Source organism: Aquarana catesbeiana, linkage group LG01 (assembly GCF_042186555.1).
Source record: "Aquarana catesbeiana isolate 2022-GZ linkage group LG01, ASM4218655v1, whole genome shotgun sequence".
Lineage (NCBI taxonomy): Eukaryota > Metazoa > Chordata > Amphibia > Anura > Ranidae > Aquarana > Aquarana catesbeiana.
In genome coordinates this window covers 663,861,900-663,881,711 of record NC_133324.1, presented here as the reverse complement: position 1 = coordinate 663,881,711, position 19,812 = coordinate 663,861,900, and positions in this window count along the sequence as shown.

The window sequence follows — 19,812 nt, the reverse complement described above, 5'->3', positions numbered from 1 at the left end:
GTTAATCTAACCAAATCTCCACAACAAGCACTACTGGGGGATCAAGTGGAAGGAATACCTGGACATACCAGGAAGCTCATATCTTTTATATTTACAGCATCTAGAATAGCGGTGGCTTGATCCTGGAGAAAGCCCCTGATCCCCTTTAAATTGGTTAAAGCAAAACTGACGTGGATCATGATTAATGAACGCCTTTCGGCGATTCTTTTAGATAAACAGAGGGCTTTCAACATGATTTGGGAACCATGGTTGTCCTACTTGTCTACGGGTTTTGACAGTTAATGGATCCCAAGAGGGATCCCTAGGGGTGCACTCAACCCCAACTCTCCCCTTACCCTTTCTTCTCTTCTTCATTTGCCCTCTTTATTTTTCTTTCTCTTTCCTTTCCTTCTCTGGTCTATTTTTGCAGGTTTTCCTGCCTTATGTCGTTATCCTAATGACAGATACGAAGGATCACGATATGAGATCTGAATTATTAGTCATAAGGGAAGAGGGGTGTGGGGCGGGGGCCCTCCCGTCCACAGTAAATATCCCAAATGGGGTGGATGGTTGGGTTCCTGATGACACGCCTTCTCTCCACGCAATACAGAGAGGTGTGAGAATAGCGCTAGAAATTATAAATATATAAAGCAAGATATATATATAACAAAACGCATGATGCTCTGCACTCAGCCTAGATACATATGTAAATAAAGGAAATGTAACTGACCATGTACAGTCGGATAGACGCATCCACCTCATCTAGAGAGATAAAACAAGGATGACATAGTCTGTTTATAGGATTCCTACAGGCCATATTGGCTGAGATATGTTTGTCCCCCGCCCCCCCCCCATTTCTTTCCTTTTCTATTTTTGTACTCAAAGAATATATGTTGTGTATTTTGTATATGCTATTCTCAATAAAAATCATTGAAAGAAAAAAATCAAATAAAAGGAGCCCCATATAAATAAATTTCATCGAAGAAGAGGTTATATAAAGCCCTGGAGGACATACAAAGAATGGACATCCTAACTCCAATATCATTTTCATCAGATGCTCTAAAACCTAATAAAAAAGAGATGGATTTACAAATCACTGATAAAATAATGTCAAGGTCTATGTTAAGACCTAATGGTGCTAATGTTTTTGTTTCATATATCCAGTAGGATTCCCTCTGACTGAGTTACCGGAAAAAATTCCCATCCCCAGTTTGTTGGGATCCTTGTTTTGACACAGCCTGAAGTGCTTAGACACAGATTTTTTTCCCCCTCTTGTATTATTGGTTACATGCTCTCTAATTCTAACTGAAAGTTGCCTAGAGGTGCGACTAATATATTGTTTTCCACAGGGACATTCAAGCATATACACTACACCTTCTGTGGAACAGGTGATCCTGTTTGATCCCTCATGTACATTTGATCCCAATAGTCCTTGCATGCAGCAAATGTAAAGCTTGCAAAAAATCGAAAGTGAACAGTAAAAAGAAAAAGGAATTTAAAGTTGCAAGTACAGGTAATAAGTGCTTTTTGAGAGATTTTATCACCTGTTCCACAGAAGATTTAGTGTATATGGTTCTTAACTTCAGCAGGAGATATTATAAGGTCAGCAGCCATTTTTGTACGTGGTGTTTGCATGCTTTGGTGATGCACAGGAAGAGGATCTCCCTTTTATTGCACACTGGTTTTTGGAGCACAGTGAGTAGGACATGTACATGGACATTAGTTGAACTTTTATATGTTGCGCTGCACTATTGTTATTATTATTGGTTATGTGACATGAAATCACGGTTGAAGTGCTATAGCAAGCAATGTTTTGTATTATACTCATTATTTTTACTACATCATTTATATTATCACACTGTTGTATTTTATTTTTTCTATGCACAGTGATTTAGCAGATTGTTAACATTTCTTCTTTTCTCTTTACATTAATATGGCTGGCCTTGAATGTTTATATTGGGGGTACCAAAATGTTATTGCCCTCGTATTCCACAGTGCTATGTGGAGAGCATTGTACCATTCACATCAGTCTCTGCACCAGAGGAGCTTACACTCTAAAGTCCCACCACAGTCACACACTATTAAAACGATACATGTAAATAATGTAGTTCTGACATATTCCATAATGCTATACAGCAGGGATATGCAATTAGCGGACCTCCAGCTGTTGCAAAACTACAAGTCCCATCATGCCTCTGCCTCTGGGTGTCATGCTTGTGGCTGTCAGAGTCTTGCTATGCCTCATGGGAGTTGTCGTTCTGCAACAGCTGGAGGTCCGCTGATTGCATATCCCTGCTATACAGAACAAACCATTCACATCAGTTGGCTCCAAAAAACGTACACTCTAACGTTCATGCCACAGACATACACTATTATACATTTATATAGCTCTGACACAATGTTGTACATAGAACACTGAACCAGTCTCACCAATCTCTGCAACCCAGGACCTTACACGCTAATGTCCCCTGCCCTAGTCAAACCATTTGTATTATTATACATTTACTATATAGAGCTCTGACATATTCCGCGGTGCTGTACAGAGAACACTAAACCAAACACATCAGTCTTTGCAGCAGAGGAGCTTACATTCTTCTGTCCCACCACTGATACATGCAATTAATTAAATGGGGTAATAATAAATAATGTTTCAGAAATTAATTCAAAAAGAAAGACAAAAAAGAAGAAGCAACAAATATATATCTACACTAAAAATATATATACACTAAAAACAGGAGCTACAAAAATACAAATTGTTGCAAATTGGAAAACTATTCTGTGGTCAGACGAATCAAAATTTGACATCCTTTTTGGCAACTGTGGGTGCCACATACTCTGGACTAAAGAGGAGAGGGACCTTCCGTTCTTGTTATCAGAACTCTAAAGTTCTAAAGCCTGCATCTCTAGTGGTATAGTGGTGAATTAGTGCATATGGAATGGGCAGCTTGCACATGTGGAAAGGCACCATTATTGCTAAAAAATATATACAGCTTTTGGAGCAGCATATGCTCTCATCCAAATGACATGTTTTTCAGGGAAGGAAATGTAGTAATTATGCAGGTGAAGAGTGATGATGATCAAAAAAGCAGCTGACAATCACACAACAGAACACTTTGTGTAAAAACATAAAAAACAAAAGATTGCCGCATTAATAACTTGTGAACAATATAATAACGAAATAATGGTAATTAGTTCATAACGTGTCCAAACATAGAGGAAATCCTTGAAATCATGTCTCTTGGGGTGATAGATGACAGAAACACCCAAAGTGCACCTTCCGCCGTGAAAATAAAAGATGTGCCCTTACTGGATAGCTAAACTCCACATTATAGGAGCCTAGTAAGACATAGATTCGCACATCATTGAAGATCCATCCATTGGAAACAAATGAAAATGGCGTTGAACTCAGCCTTGCTAGTTTCTCCCTTCCCTTCTCTCTCATAGAAGTAATATAAAGGAAGACAAAGATCGCCACATAGTGTAAAACCATGGTGGTTTATTGAAATTATCCACAAGTCCAACAAAACATGCATTTTTTCAGGGAAGGCCTTGCATATTTCAGCAGGAAAATGCTAAACCACATACGGTATGACAACAGCATGGCTTCATAGTAGAAAAGTCCAGGTGCTTACCTGGCCTGCCTGCAGTCCAGACCTTTCACCAACTGAAAATATTTGGTGCATACCAAAATAAAAAATACTACAAAGAAGACCCAGGACTGTTAAGCATTTGGAATCCTATCTCCAGCAAAAATGTTCCCAGGCATTTACAATGTTCTTAAAAAAAGAGGGGATGCTACACCATGGTAAACAGCTGATTACAGTGTAAACAGGAAATGTCAGTTATCGGCATTCCTCTCCCCTAGCTGACTGCGTGTTGGGGAGGAGAACCGGTAAGCGGCATTCCTCAGCAGGGACATCTGCACGGACAATCAAGGCACTGATCATCAGTGTCCTGATTATCATTGCAGCCCCAACAGTGCCTACCAGTGCTGCCAATCAGTGCCCACCAGTGATGCCTGTCAGTGTCCATTAGTGCTGTCTATCAGTGCCACCTATCAGTGTCCATAAATGCTGCCTATCAGTGCCAATCAGCACAGCCTATCAGTGCTGCCTCATCAGCACACATCAGTGAAGGAGAAAAATAGTTTTTTTTCAAATTTTCTTGTCTTTTTTCTGTTTGCTAGCAAAAAATAAATAATCCAGCGGTGATCAACCACTTCAGCCCCGGAAGAATTTACCCCCTTCCTGACCAGAGCACTTTTTGCGATTCAGCACTGCGTCGCTTTACCTGACAATTGCGCGGTCGTGCCCAAACAAAATTGGCATCCTTTTTTCCCCACAAATAGAACTTTCTTTTGGTGGTATTTGATCACCTCTGCGGTTTTTATTTTTTGCGCTAAAAAAAAGAGCGACAATTTAAAAAAAGCAATATTTTTTACTTTTTGCTATAATAAATATCCCCCAAAAATATATAAAAAAACAAATTTTTTCCTCAGTTTAGGCCGATATGTATTCTTCTACATATTTTTGGTAAAAAAAATTGCAATAAGCATATATTGATTGGTTTGCGCAAAAGTTATAGCATTTACAAAATAGGGGATTTTATGGCATTTTTATTAATTTTTTTTATTAGTAATGGCGACGATCTGCGATTTTTATCTGCGACATTATGGCGGACACATCAGACAATTTTGACACTATTTTGGGACCATTATCATTTAAACAGCGATCAGTGCTATAAAATTGCACTGATTACTGAATAAATGACACTGGCAGGAAAGGGGTTACACACTAGGGGGCGATCAAGGGGTTAAGTGTGTCCTAGGGACATGACAGCAATCACTGCTCCTGATGACAGGGAGCAGTGATCTCTGTCATGTCACAAGGCAGAATGGAGAAATGCCTTGTTTACAAAGACATCTCCCCGTTCTTCCACTCCGTGACACGATCACGGGCACCCAGCGGACATCGAGTCCGCGGGACCCGTGGTCACGGAAGCACGTGGCGCGCACGTGCCCACAATGCCGCTTCTTAAAGGAGACTTACTTGTACGCCCATATGCCCAGCCGTGCCTTTGTGCCGTATATCGGCAAAAAAACATTCTGTTTTTATGAAGATTTCACACAGCATCCCAACATTTTTGGAATTGGAGTTGTATATACCAGCCTTTTTCAACCAGAGTGCCTTCAGATTTCTTCAGGGGGGCCTTGGCAAAATTCCTGAAAATTGTATACAAACCAAAGGGTGGATGAAGCTAGTTACAGAAAGTCACAGGTTTTCATTGTGCACCATTACAACCTTCTATTTGTTGGCCTCCTAACAACCAATGACATTGTCGGTTGATAAGGAGGACATCAGGCACCTGCATAGCATCCTTGTTTGCCCCTCCCCTACCCCTCTCTTTCAGCACTGAAGTCACATTAGCTGAGGGAGAAGAGAAACATTAGAATACTAGTCAGTGCCAGTGTGCAAAGGTGTGTTTGCTTTGGAAGAATATATCACCTTTAACGTTGGGTGGATGTCCTGCGATATGTAAAACCATTAGTTTTGTTTTTCACATTTTAGAGTGGGGTGCCTTGAGATTGTGCAGGATTTTAAAGGGTGCCTTTAGTGAAGAAAAACACACCAGCTTCTAGGTCCCATGTTGAGCAGCTGCCCTGCTGCATTATGAACACAGGAGGTTTGGCCGCTCAGCACAGGCTCCATTCTTAGAATGCTTTGCCTTTTCTAACTCAATGCAAAGCATTCTCTGATTGGATGAGGTGGGGGTGTATTGTCACTGCCCCACCTCCCCATTCCAAGCTGGATGTAACTATGTAGAAAATATCCATACCTGTAATACCTCTTTAAAATACCAATGTAATCTAAATTGTTTTATAGGGGACAATCATGGCTTTCTTTTGTCTTACAAACATTTTTTTCAATGCAATCCATTAACAAAAATGTATAAAACACACACTTTTATCTACTTTGTTAAAATAAAATAATAAAATGTATACATTTTTTTTACAATTTGCCTCATTAACAATGACACTAAAACTAAATTAAGAGTTGAAGCATTGTTTACAAATTAAAACTTTTTCCTATTTTGAGCATATTCTTAAGCAAAAAAAATATTAATGGTTTAAAAAAATTGATAGAAATTACCTTATATTTCTGCATGACACTTCTGAACGGTGTTTTTTTGGATGTTGCGTTTGCAACAGTATAATTACAGAAATTGTTTTTATGGGGGATTTTTTTGCCTTTTAGAGATTTTGCTACTCAAATATAATTGATTTTATGTTTACTTTTGTTGCATAATTGATGGGCAAACTTGTATTCGCTTTAATCAGTGGTATACCTCCTGTTGTATATGTCTTGGTTTTAAATTATTTGTATTTATGAATAAGAACTGTAAAATCAATAGCTGGTTTGTTTACATATTGTTTGAAGTTGGTAGTCCTTTAAACAGTAATTCTGTCATTCTACTGATAAGGGGAATTCCTTTTTGGGTGTACACAGCATGGCCAAGGTACAAGTGATAGTATGCTTTTTTTATTAATGTGTCTGACAGGGGAATTAGTTTAGGTAGTTTGTATCATTTGTGGCCCTCATTTTCCCCATATTGGGCAAGAGTTGAACATTTATGGGTTGCAATGAATGAAATAAAAGTTTTTTTCCCATATGGGTATTTAGAAAAGCAGCATTAAACCGTAATTTCACTTTTGTTGAGAAAAAAAACATTCCCCTCTGGGTGATCTATGTACATTGCAAGGATTATAACAACCTTTGTTGCAGATTCCTACCTTTTGTTATCCTTAAGAAATTACTATATGTTCCTCTGTGCCTCTGTTCTGAGTGGGTCTAATGGGAGTGGTTTCATAATTATCCGTCAGGTGTGCAGTGGCAGAGCTCTAATGAGGAAAGCTGCCGAGCCTGCATCCCTTTAGACGTGTTCCTACTGGGAGTATCTCACCAAAAATGACATTTTTGTTGCAGGGGATACCGGAAATCTGACTTGTATCTTAGAAAGACTTCTGAGAAAATTGGTGAGACAATCACACAAGCAGGAAATTATGTTTCTGGGGAGTGGTTCTGTGTACAGAACAACTCCAGGTAGCCATATTGCATTGCATTTTTAGAACATTAGAGCGGCTGCAGATTGAAAAAGAAAGGTTATTTTTAATAACATTCAATTACAATATGACTTATGTTGCAATTGTATACGCTATATTATTATTTTTTCTTTATTTGGTATTTGTTTTCCCCATGAAAGTGGAGTTACCCTTTAAACATACAATGTTTACCATGCCCAAAATTCTAGGTCAAAACGCTGTTCCAAACATTCAAAATTATTATCAATTATGTGATCTTAACAGAGTTATTGACTGATTTGTGTGCTCTTTTAACAAAGACTGGTTGCAGTTTGAGCGTTCCTTCACTAGTGGTCCCCTGCAATTTCTTCTTTGACACAAACCTTTGGCTGAGTTTGTCAAACTACTCCATCCAGGATCAACATGCCTTGAGGATCCTCTCCTCATTTCTGAAAGAATGATATATCTATAGATATATAGAATAGATATATAGATATATATCTATAGATATATATCTATATATATCTATATATATATATAGATATATATAGATATATATTTCTATTTTGTGCAAAGGCCCTTTAGATAAAATGGTGGGTTTTGCAATTTTTTATGTCACATTGTATTTGCCTAGCGGTTTTTCAGACGCAATTTTAAAAAAATACACTTTGATGAATTTTATTTCACACAAACACAATATAATACCCAACAAGATGTTATGCCAAGTAACTAGATACCAAACATGTTACCGCTTAAAATCAGAATGACGCCAAATTACGTTACCTAATCTCCATGGGTGGCAGTTTTAATTTTTTTGCAGGTTACCAGTTTAAAATTACAGACGAGAGGGCAGGAGGCGGAGCCTAGCGGAGCAGACATGCATTGTTAGAGCTCCACACCGCTGAGGAGAGAAGAGAAGGACAAAGCAGAGCCTGCAGGCTCAAAAGGTATCCATTTGAACCTTTTTGCCCCAGGGAACAAACTGTGAAAGTTTGGGCAGGAAATATGGTACTGGGAGGAAACCGTGGCAGAAATAAAAATCACCTCACAAAGAGCTCACAGGCACTCACTGCAGCTGAAGCAGCTCCAGTCACCTCACAAGATACAGCATCAGGGCGCTCTCGCAGACAGAAAATGTCACAGCAAGACTCTCCATTTGAGTCAGATACAGAACAAATCCTCTCACAAACTTCTCCACAAGCCTCCTCAGTATCCCCAGTAATATTATTACAATTTGAAAAGATGCTTCATAAGGCTTTAAAACAAACCTCAGACCAAATAACAAAAAGCCTAACCAAAGAAATAAGAAAGCTGGGAAACCGCACCGCAGCCTTAGAAATAAAAATGGATGAAATTGAAATTACAACCCAAGAAAATATAACAGAATTGGAACAATTAAAAAAAGAGAATTTAATACTTCAAACTAAACTCGAAGATTACGAAAATAGAGCCAGACGTTCAAACTTGCGCATAAGGGGAATACCTGAAACTGTGACAGACCTGCAATCTACTATTACTGCTCTATTACAAGAACTAAAGCCAGATATCCCTATTGAACGTTTAGAACTGGACAGAGTACACAGAGCCCTCACAGCCAAAAAGAAAGATGGACCCCCACGTGATATAATCACAAAATTTCATTATTACAGAACGAAAGAACAAATACTAATTGCTGCAAGAGAAAAAAAGGAACTTAACTTTCAAGGACACAATTATCAAATTTTTGCTGACCTATCCCAACTTACTATTACTAAAAGACGATCCATGAAACCCCAACTAATGGAACTGCAACGCCACAACATTATGTATCAATGGGGCTTCCCCTTTTCAGTCAGATTTAACTACCAAGGTACAATTTACAGAAGCAGATCAGCAGATGAACTACAACAAACCCTTTTAAAATTAAATCTGACAGAACCCACAAGCAGCAACACTCCCACACGCAGAAGAATGGCGTCATCTTCACCTTCAGGCAGCACCCAGAAAATTTCAGAACAAAATGGGAATCATCATTCTCACAAAAGAGGCCGTTATGCCACATCATCCATGGACCAAGAAGATTCAATGGACTGACATCCTAATTCCTGATATCTCTTCATTTATTATACTAAGAGATGGTTCTCTATAAAAAACCTGTATTTATAACTGAATGTAACTGCATTCTGATAGTCACACACTGTGTGGGATCATGTTACATTCCAGTTATATTTCTTATTACTTCTGATTCATATAGCCTTAGAATATATAAGTGAAATAAGGAAATTCTTGTTCAGTTATATATTATCAGGTAATAACAATAGATTTATTACTTTTTAGGACAAATATGTTCAATAATCCAGAAGTAATGGAAGCTTTTTCTTTCTTTTCTTAAAACAAATATATTATTACCTAACTAGTTCCTAGAATTATGTTTTTGTTTATTCTAATCTGAAGCAATACAACTTCAATTTTATGAGTTAACATATCTAAACAGTTACATATGAATAAAATATGTAATTGTTTACTCTAAAAGGGTTAAAATCCCAAAATAATTCAAACTATCTTCATCAATATCAAAGTTATTAACAGTACCTTTCTAACTGAATTATTTAGCCTAGGGCAAGACTAACCATATACAACCACCCTGGAATAAATAATTTCAACAAAAACTATATTCTGCACTCCAATTAATGAAACATCATTTTGATGTCTTTTGACATAGCACTTCTCTCCTGTAAGCGGAAGATCTGTGTACCCCCATTAGCCCTCCTCATTCTCCCAACCATATTATGTGGGAGTGTGACGAAGGCACTTATTCCCCTGAGAGAGATATTTATTCTCTTTCACGGGTAAATTGTGATTACTTGCAAAAAATAATTTATACAATGTATCATCTAATCTCATGTGTTTTTTGTTTACTCTTTACTCCAGAATTCACTGGTTTCTTTTCTATCTATTCATCTCTTCAGTCCACACAGGTTGATCTGCGCAGTCGGCTCTGCATAACAAAAAGTAAGTCAAAACTATTTGATCTATTGCCATGGCACCACTGAATATACTTTCCCTGAATGTTCAGGGAATAAATGTCCCTCAAAAAAGGACCAAAGCCTTCCGTACTTTCCATAACAAGAAGGCTCACATAGTATGCCTCCAAGAAACACACTTCACCAAAGATTCTACTCCAAAATATATTTCTCCTTTTTATCAACAAATTTACACGGCTTCTGCCGTACCAAGCAAAGGGGAACTCTAATTGCATTTCACCGATCCACACCATTCACCTTATCATCAGAAATTAAAGACCCAGAAGGTAGATACCTGATACTCATGGGTTATATAATGGATACAGCAATCACGGTGATTTCCTACTACGCTCCTAACAAACAACCTACACCATTCCTCTCACATATATTACAAGTGATTAATACACACAAAATAGGAACAGTGATAATGTGTGGGGATTCGAACCAGGTCCTCCTCCCATTTCTAGATAAATCACCTTTTACACCATCCAAAATAACCTCTAGATTACCTTTTTCTCAACTTCTTTCCAAATACAATCTGGTAGATTCATGGAGAGAAAGTAACCCAATGAAAAAGAAATTCACTTATTTCTCGCACCCTCATCAAACCTTCACCAGAATAGATCATATTTTTCTAACAATAGGAATGATACCAGAAATTATTGCATCAGATATAATTCCGATTCTGTGGTCTGACCATAATGCAGTATACACTACTATAGCCTCAGCCATACCAAAAGCGCATGACCCAACGTGGTACTTACCGGACATAATGCTCGAACACCCACTACATCAGATGGCCATTGAACAAGCTTTAAAGGAATACATATCAATTAATAATACAACAGACATCTCCCCAATAACACTGTGGGAAGCTCATAAGCCTGTCTTGCGTGGTACAATACAAAGACAAATGGCACTATTTAAACGGGAACGCAAAAATCTAGCAAAAAAACTAGAACTCAATTTTAATGCAGCCTACATATCATTTCAAGATAATCCATCTCAGAGTACAAAATCTCATCTGGAAAAATCTAGATTGGAATACGATCTATTTCTCACTGAGTCAGTTGATAAATCCCTCAAACGCTCCAAACACAATTTCTACATGAATACAAACAAACCAGGTACATATTTGGCTCGGGCATTAAATTCAACTAACAAATCTTTCAAACCAATACGTTTGAAATTATCAAAAAATGTTTACACTTGTAATCCAGTTAAAATAGTCCATAAATTTCACTCACATCTCGCAACTTTATACAAGACAAACAATGAATTTAATCCTACAGAAGCTGAATCCTTCTTCTCAAAAATAACCTTACCTGAGTTATCTCAGAATCAAAAAAGCAGTTTGGATGAGCCTATAACTATAGATGAAGTTGCTAACGCCATAAAAGACCTAAAACTTAACAAAAGACCAGGCCCAGACGGCTACTCGGCTTTATACTATAAAACATTCTCAGAAATACTCTCTCCCATTCTCACTGAAACTTTTAACAAACTTCTAGATGGACATTCTTTTTGGCAAGAAACACTAATGGCAATTGTTTGTATGATCCCAAAACCCCTTTCTGATGATACTTACTGTGTGAATTATCGGCCTATCTCTCTGTTAAACCTCGATATTAAATTATTAGCAAAAATAATAGCAAAACGCCTCAATAGCATTATAGGAAAATTAATACATAGAGATCAAGTAGGCTTCATGCCAAATAGACAGGCAGGCGATAATATACGCAGGGCAGTGTTATTGGCACATATTGCTAAAAAACTGAAAATCCCTTTATGTTTTCTATCTCTCGATATTAAGAGGGCATTTGACACAGTATCCTGGCAATATATGCAATATTCATTACAAAAATGGGGTTTTGGACCCCACTTTTTAACATGGATCAAAGCATTATATAATAAACCCAAAGCCTATATAAAATATGCTGGATACAAATCTGAAACCTTTAATATCGAAAGAGGTACCCGACAGGGTTGCCCATTATCTCCCTTATTATTTGCCCTTATACTCGAACCCATGGCCCAATACATCAGAACAAACCAAACTATAACTGGCATTGAAGTAGGAGGTATTACACACAAATTATGTATATTTGCAGACGATATATTACTTTTTCTATCATCACCACAGGTCTCTGGTCCTAACTTAATACCAGCTCTTGATGGATTTGCAGCCCTATCCGGCCTTATGATTAATCCTAAGAAATGCCTAGTGCTTAATATTTCACTCACAAACATGGAATTGATCCCGGCTAGGGCTGCACTCCCATTCACATGGGCAGAAAAATCAATCCCATATCTTGGAATTCATTTAACAGCATCTCATTCTGACTTATTCTCAACCAATTATCCTCCTGTATTAAGACAGGTCACAAATCTAATAAAACAATGGTCGCAACTTCCTTTATCCTGGATAGGGAAGATTAATGCAATCAAAATGACTATTCTACCCAAATTGCTTTATCTATTCAGAGTCCTCCCTATTCCAATTCCTTCCTATTTTTTGAGAATAGTACAAAAAAGAGCAACTTCGTTTATATGGGGCTCTTCTAAACCACGTATACCTATACACACACTACATCTTCCCAAAAATAAAGGAGGCCTGGGATACCCTAATTTTACTAACTACTACAGAGCAGCACATTTGGCCAGTCTGTCCAAATACCATGCAAAACAGGAAATCCCATTATGGGTATTTATAGAGGCTTCAGAAAATGACCCTCTATTAATATCAAATTTATTATGGCTTGATCCTAAAGACCGCTTTAAAATTCATAATCCCATAACTAAACACTTCTTATCTCTCTGGGATAAACTAAAAACCAAATATCAGTTACAATCTCCACACAATCCTCTCCTTTCTTTTATCAGAAATCTGGCCTTTTATCCGGCATGGATCTACCCAAATTCTTTTAAAGCTTGGACAACATCAGGCATTCAGACACTAAATGACTTCATAGCATCTAAATCATTCCTTTCATTCCCATCGCTTAGAGAAAAATATGATCTACCAAACTCTGAGATATTTAGATATCTCCAAATCAAAAATTTCTATACACCATTCCTAAAGGGGGATACATCATTATCCCAATTATCCATTTTTGAATCAATCTGTACAAAAGATCCATTTGCTAAAGGTACAATTTCATCACTTTATAATCAATTATATGGAGTAGCAAATCTTAATAGACCCTCTTACGTTCAGAGGTGGGAGGAGGACCTGGGACGAACTTTAGAAGACACGGACTGGTCTAACATATGGCTCACATCTAAGTCATCTTCACCCAACATCTTAGCACTGGAGACAAATTATAAAGTCCTAACTCGCTGGTACCTTGTACCCGCTAGAGTGGCAAAATATTCACCTAATACCTCAACTCTTTGTTTTCGAGGATGCCCAGAAATAGGCACATATTTACACATATGGTGGACGTGCCAAGTAATCCAAACCTTCTGGAAGGAAGTCTTCGTGATTGCATCTAAAATATTTTAAAAAATAATACAACCAGATCCATATTTAACTTTACTTAATCTAAAACCGGAATGGTTAACACTCTCTCAATTCAAACTTATGATCCAACTAATAACGGCTGCAAAACAAACAGTGGCCAAGGCATGGAAATCTCCTACATTGGTACTAGCAGAAACAATTCACAGAATGAATAATACAATGTCCCATGCTAAGATGGTAGCCATCGATCAAAATCGAATTCCAAAATTTGAAAAACTTTGGCATCCTTGGATAAAACAACAGTTCCTGTCAAACTTCAATGACTCTGTCCTGTTGCCATGGTAACAGATTAAATGACTTACAGAGACACCCATTCTAAGGCTTCAAAGAGAACTAAAAAGAATAATAAACTGACGAGCGGGACAACCTTGTGGACCATACCTCTACCTTTCAACCCTTTTTCTTCTTTCTCTTTCCTTTTCTCCACCTTACGATTAAAGCTCAGTATCAGAATTTATTTGACCTATATACACTCTACTTGTAAACAATATGTATAGTAGGTATAAATCATTTAAATACCTACAAAAGTAACTAAGGAAATGATATATATCTTTAATTTAGGTTTACGTGAACCCAATGTTTAATATTTGAAATTTCATGATATTTACCTATATAAACCCTACTGTAAAACAATGCGCTTACTTTATAGATCCTTGTAAACTTACTTTATGTATCTTTATAACATTGTATACTCAATAAACTTCTTTTGACAAGGAAAATTACAGACGAGATCTGGTGCTAGAATTATTGCTCTCCTTCTGACGTTCGCGAGGATACCTCACATGTTTGGTGCAATCATTGTTTACATATGTGCACAGGATTTAGTATGCGTTTTGCATTTGCGCATAGTATAGGGGGTGCTTTGATTTTTTTGTATTAACTTTATTGCTATCACAAGGGATTAACAACATCCCTTTTGACAGCATAGGCTGTGACAGGTCCTCTTTATAGAGAGATTTGGGGTCTATTAGACCCCAAATCTCTCCTCTGGCCTCCAATGCAGCTCATCAGACACAGATCGGTCTGATCAGCTGCTTTCCTGGCCGCTAGCAGTGAGGTAAATGAAGAGGTGGAACCGGAAGTGTCGCTTCCAATTCCCAGGGTCACACAGAGGGAGGAAAAATGTCAGTTCCCCTCTATCTGTTCTGTGCAGTCATCATCACCAGTGGAACGCTCCCGGGCTCTGTGATCAGACAGGAGAGCCCAGGAGAAGCGGCAGTGGGAGGGGTAACTTGCCTTTTTTAGATGGTCTATTCTGGAACCTCAAGCACTATAAAATCCTTCAAATTGTTGTTTGTTATGAGGTGTCTGGGCAGCTGCGTTTGCCATAATTAATCCTATCTGTTCTAACAAAGGGTTAAAGATTTAGTAGCTGGGCTTTTTATATTGTATTTAAGTGAGAGAGAGCTAATTCTGTCCTTAGGACAGACTCAGGTTGACATTGTTCAAAAAATTCTTGAAGTCAGTCATGCCACCTTCTCCTGGGAAACATCTAAAAGGTAGGAAATATAAACACATTACTACTAAAGTTTTAGGCAGGTGTGAAAAAAATGCTGTAAATTAAGAATGCTTTCATAAATAGAAGTGTTAATATTTTTGTTTATCAATTAACAAATTGTAAACTAAACGAACAGAAGAGAAATCCAAGTCAAATAAATATTTGTAGTGAATACCATTTGCCTTCAAAACAGCATCATTCTAGGTACATTTGCACAGTTTTTGAAGGAACTCGGCAGGTAAGTTGTTTCAAACTAGCCATGGATCTTCTGTGGATGTAGACTGCTTCATATCGTTCTGTCTCTTTATGAAATCCCAGACACACTCCATGATGTTGAGATCAGGGCTCTGTGGTGGCCAAGCCACATTGAAGTTAGGTAATGATATTGCTGGAAGTTTGGGGTCGTTTTCCTGCTGCAAAATAAATTTGGGGCCAATCACACACCTCCCTGATGGTCTGGCATGATGGATAAGTATCTGCCTGTATTTCTCAGCATTGAGGACACCATTGATGCTGACCAAATCTCCAACTGCATTTCCAGAAATTCAGCCCTAAACTTGCAAGGAATATCCGCCATGCTTCACTGTTGCCTGCAGACACTCATTGTTGTACCGCTCTCCAGTGCTTCTGGGAACAAACTGTCTACTGCTTAAGCCAATATTTTAAATTTTGACTCATCAGTCCAGAGCACCCGCTGGTATTTTTCTGCATCCCAGTTCCTATGTTTCGGACATAGTTGAGTCGCTTAGCATTGTTTCCACGTCGGAGGTAAGGCTTTTTGGCCGCAATTTTTACATAGAGATCACTTTTGGCCAGACTTTTCAGACAGTAGATGGGTGTACCTGGGTCCTACTGGTTTCCAGCAGTTCTGTGCTGATGGCACTGCTGGACATCTTCCGATGTCAAAGGGAAGTAAGTATGATGTCTTTCATCTGCTGCCTTGCGTTTCCTTAACTGACCATTACATCTACAGTCCTCAACGTTGCCCACTTCTTTGTGCGTGTGCGCGTGGTGTATTACCTGTGACATTAAACTGTCTTCCAAAGCCTCACCTCAGTAGAATAGTTTGGCTGTTCCTCACCCAGTTTTAAGCCTCCTACACAGCTGTTAATGAATGTGTTTCAACCTACTTGAGAAATGTATGATCTTTAGCATCTGCTTAGTATAATTGGTTAATCATACACCTGACCCTAATCCTACAAAATCCCTGACTTTGTGCAAGTGAAAGGCTTGTTGCTGGTTTGAAGCCAAAGATTAGTCACACCAAATATTGATTTGATTTAGATTTCACACCTGCTTTAAACGTATGTACAGTATTGTATACAGTATCTCACAAAAGTGAGTACACCCCTCACATTTTTGTAAATATTTTATTATACCTTTTCATGTGACAACACTGAAGGAATTACACTTTGCTACCATGTAAAGTGGTTAGTGTACAGCTTGTATAACAGTGTAAATTTGCTGTCCCCTTAAAATAACTTAACACACAGCCATTAATGTCTAAACTGCTGGCAACAAAAGTGAGTACACCCCAAGTGAAAATGTCCAAATTGGGACCAATTAGCCATTTTCCCTCCCCGGTGTCATGTGACTCGTTAGTGTTACAAGGTCTCAAGTGTGAACGGGGAGCAGGTGTGTTATATCCAGAGGTTGTCTTTGGTAAATAGATGTATGAGTGCTGCCAGCATTGCTGCACCTGTTGAAGGAGTGGGGGGTCAACCAGTCAGTGCTTAGACAATATGCCGCACACTGCATCAAATTGGTCTGTATGGCGGTCGTCCCAGAAGGAAGCCTCTTCTAAAGATATTGCACAAGAAAGTCCGCACACAGTTTGCTGAAGACAAGCAGACTAAGGACATGGATTACTGGAACCATGTCCTGTGGTCTGATGAGACCAAGATAAACTTATTTGGTTCAGATGGTGTGTGGCAGCAAGCAGCTTCTTTAGCAAGGCAGTGGTCATCTTGGAGGTGTGTTTGTTGGAATACTGCCCTGCAGCCCAGTCTCCCAAAGGAGAGGATCATTTGTTTTATATAGATTTGTATATGGAAAATATACACACTAAAAGTAGATCTGAGGGATATAGTTTGAGGGCTTTCCAATGATTTGATGTCAGGAAAAGTTGACCTGTGAGCAAGAGTAAGGCTGACATTGAGCTTGAAATATATTTCACTTTTTCCATCAAATTTGAGAAAACTCTGCTATACTTGTATGTTTCTTACATGATTCCATTCACACAGCATACCAATATATATATATATATATATATATATATCTATATAAAACAAATTGCTCCAGACATCTCACTGCATTTGAATGTTTGTATCTAGATGCAGATCCCACACCTGAAGGTTTGCACATAAGTTTTAGTATTTTGTCGTAGCTCATTTGGAGGTCTATTTTTTCCACAATTTTTTCATCGTCAACTCTTACGTCATATTTCTTTTTGCTCAGGAGACATTTTAATTAGGTATATATGTATTTATTAGGAATGTTCTCATTCAAGATTGGAAAGAGAACCATCATTCATTGGACACAGATGAAAATATGAGTACTAACAAGCACTTCTGATCTTTTGAGTGCTTGTTATTTTAGACCATGTATTATGCTTCATTATTATAAGCAATGTTCAAAGCAGTTGCATTATTTATAAAAAAAATCCTCTTTGTAGGTCAGTCCACTGTGCCAATGCTTTAACTGAATTCTGTGTTGTTTCCCTGAGTATACATTACTTAGGCTTTACTAGTACAGCACAGACGTAAAGCATTTTTACATGCTTACGTGATAGGAAAGAATCACATGATTTGATAAAAATGTGACAGATTATGCAAGTCCTTTAATTTGGCAATTGCTATAAAAATGCATAGGATAAAGAACACATTTCTGCTAACTGCTACATCCCTCAGGCTAGCTATACAATCTCCATCTGCCAGAAAATGAATATTCATTGCAAGAGAATGTTTCTGACAACAAAAATCTTGGATGTTTTCCTAGTCAAGAGTGTGGCTAAATGATGGGTTCCCAAGCTTCATAGTGTTAACACACGGGCTGACAGATGCTGATTCCAGATGTTGACATTATCCTCCTTGAGGAAGGGAAGGCAGAAGCCCATGTCTGGATGATGTTCCTTGGCCCACTCCTTTAACTTTCAACATTCAAGGAAGAAAAAAAAAAAAAGGAAGTGTCCAAATGCCCCCCCCACCACCCCCCCATTCCCAACCACCACCAATAATACACAACTCAGTCTTAGTTCCTTTAAAGGAAAGGCCCATCAAGATTTCCAGACAAGATTTTCACTTAAATAAATGGAAATGGTGCTGTACAATGGGCCAGCTGTGTTGATTTTTAAGAGAAAATGAGAGGCCACATGGCTTCTTAACCATACTGGAGAGATTCTGCCACAGTTTCCTAAAGACATAAGAACACACTTGGTGATTCACTCCTCACGCCATATGAGTTTTGGATGATCTCAGCCTTTATAAACTGTTACAGAGGCGAAAATTCTACTCCAAGCAGTAAAAGACTTGGGCTATTGCAGAACCTATTATTGTCATAAATAATGATACTGTTACCGAATCAGGCTTTTGTGGTGTTATTGTACATTTACTGTTTTTGTTCCAGTATTAATGAAGACTGTGAATAAAACATATACATGCAAAATATTATGACCAATACATTCGCTGTTGTGAAAACAATTCCATTTATTAAATACATAAAATCGGGCTACACAAATATTATATTTGTTTATAATATTGATAAATCCCTGTGGTGAACACTATACCTGTGAGCTGGAATGGCAGATGACTTTAGGATATTAATATACAGTATCTGTAGATAAAAGTAATGCTGGGAGTGACTGTTTTTTGCCTTTCACAATAAATAATATGCAAATACAACTGTTTCCATAAGGAACATTGAGACAAATATCAGATTGGTTTATAATTTCTTGATCCTGAAGAAAATTGCATCCCCCATTGTATTTCCTTTTCCTTCACTGTTTCTACACAGCTACTGGTAAGTAGGAATAGCTCAAAAATAAACGGTGGGAGGAAGGAATCCTCTTGGGGAACTTCCTAATTCTGAGACATATAGTGTCTGGTACAATACCCTAAGACCATTGAATACAAACAGACCCTAACTAGAAGAATGGAGGACTTTGAAGGTACCGTGTGTGTGTGTGTGTGTATATATATATATATATATATATATATATATATATATATATTTTTTTTTTTTTTTTTAAACAGTAAATGTTTTATTGTACAAATGTTAAAAGACTATATATGTGACATACAGAACATAAAAGAGACATAAATGGTGCATGTCCACACTACAAATACATAGATTTGTGTTACATATCGTTATTCATCATTTTTGCCCCACTGGGTGCTAAATTAATAGATTGCTTGTTGTTACTTTGACACGTTTCACGAGTCTGAGCCCACTTCATCAGGAAGACAACTATAGTCAAGCTCTGTATTTTCTATGTACATCGTTAATCACAGTAGTAATATCCACCACCATCAGCTGCAATTCTCCGGAAAGAACTGATCATTTCCCTTAGAGCTTGTTCCCTACAGCTTGACTGTAGTTATCTTCCTGATAAAGCGGGCTCAGATCCGTGAAATGCGTCAAAGTAACAGCAAGCAATCTATCAATTTAATGCCCAGTGGGGCGAAAACGATTACTAACGATATGTAACACATATCTATGTGTTTGTAGTATGGAC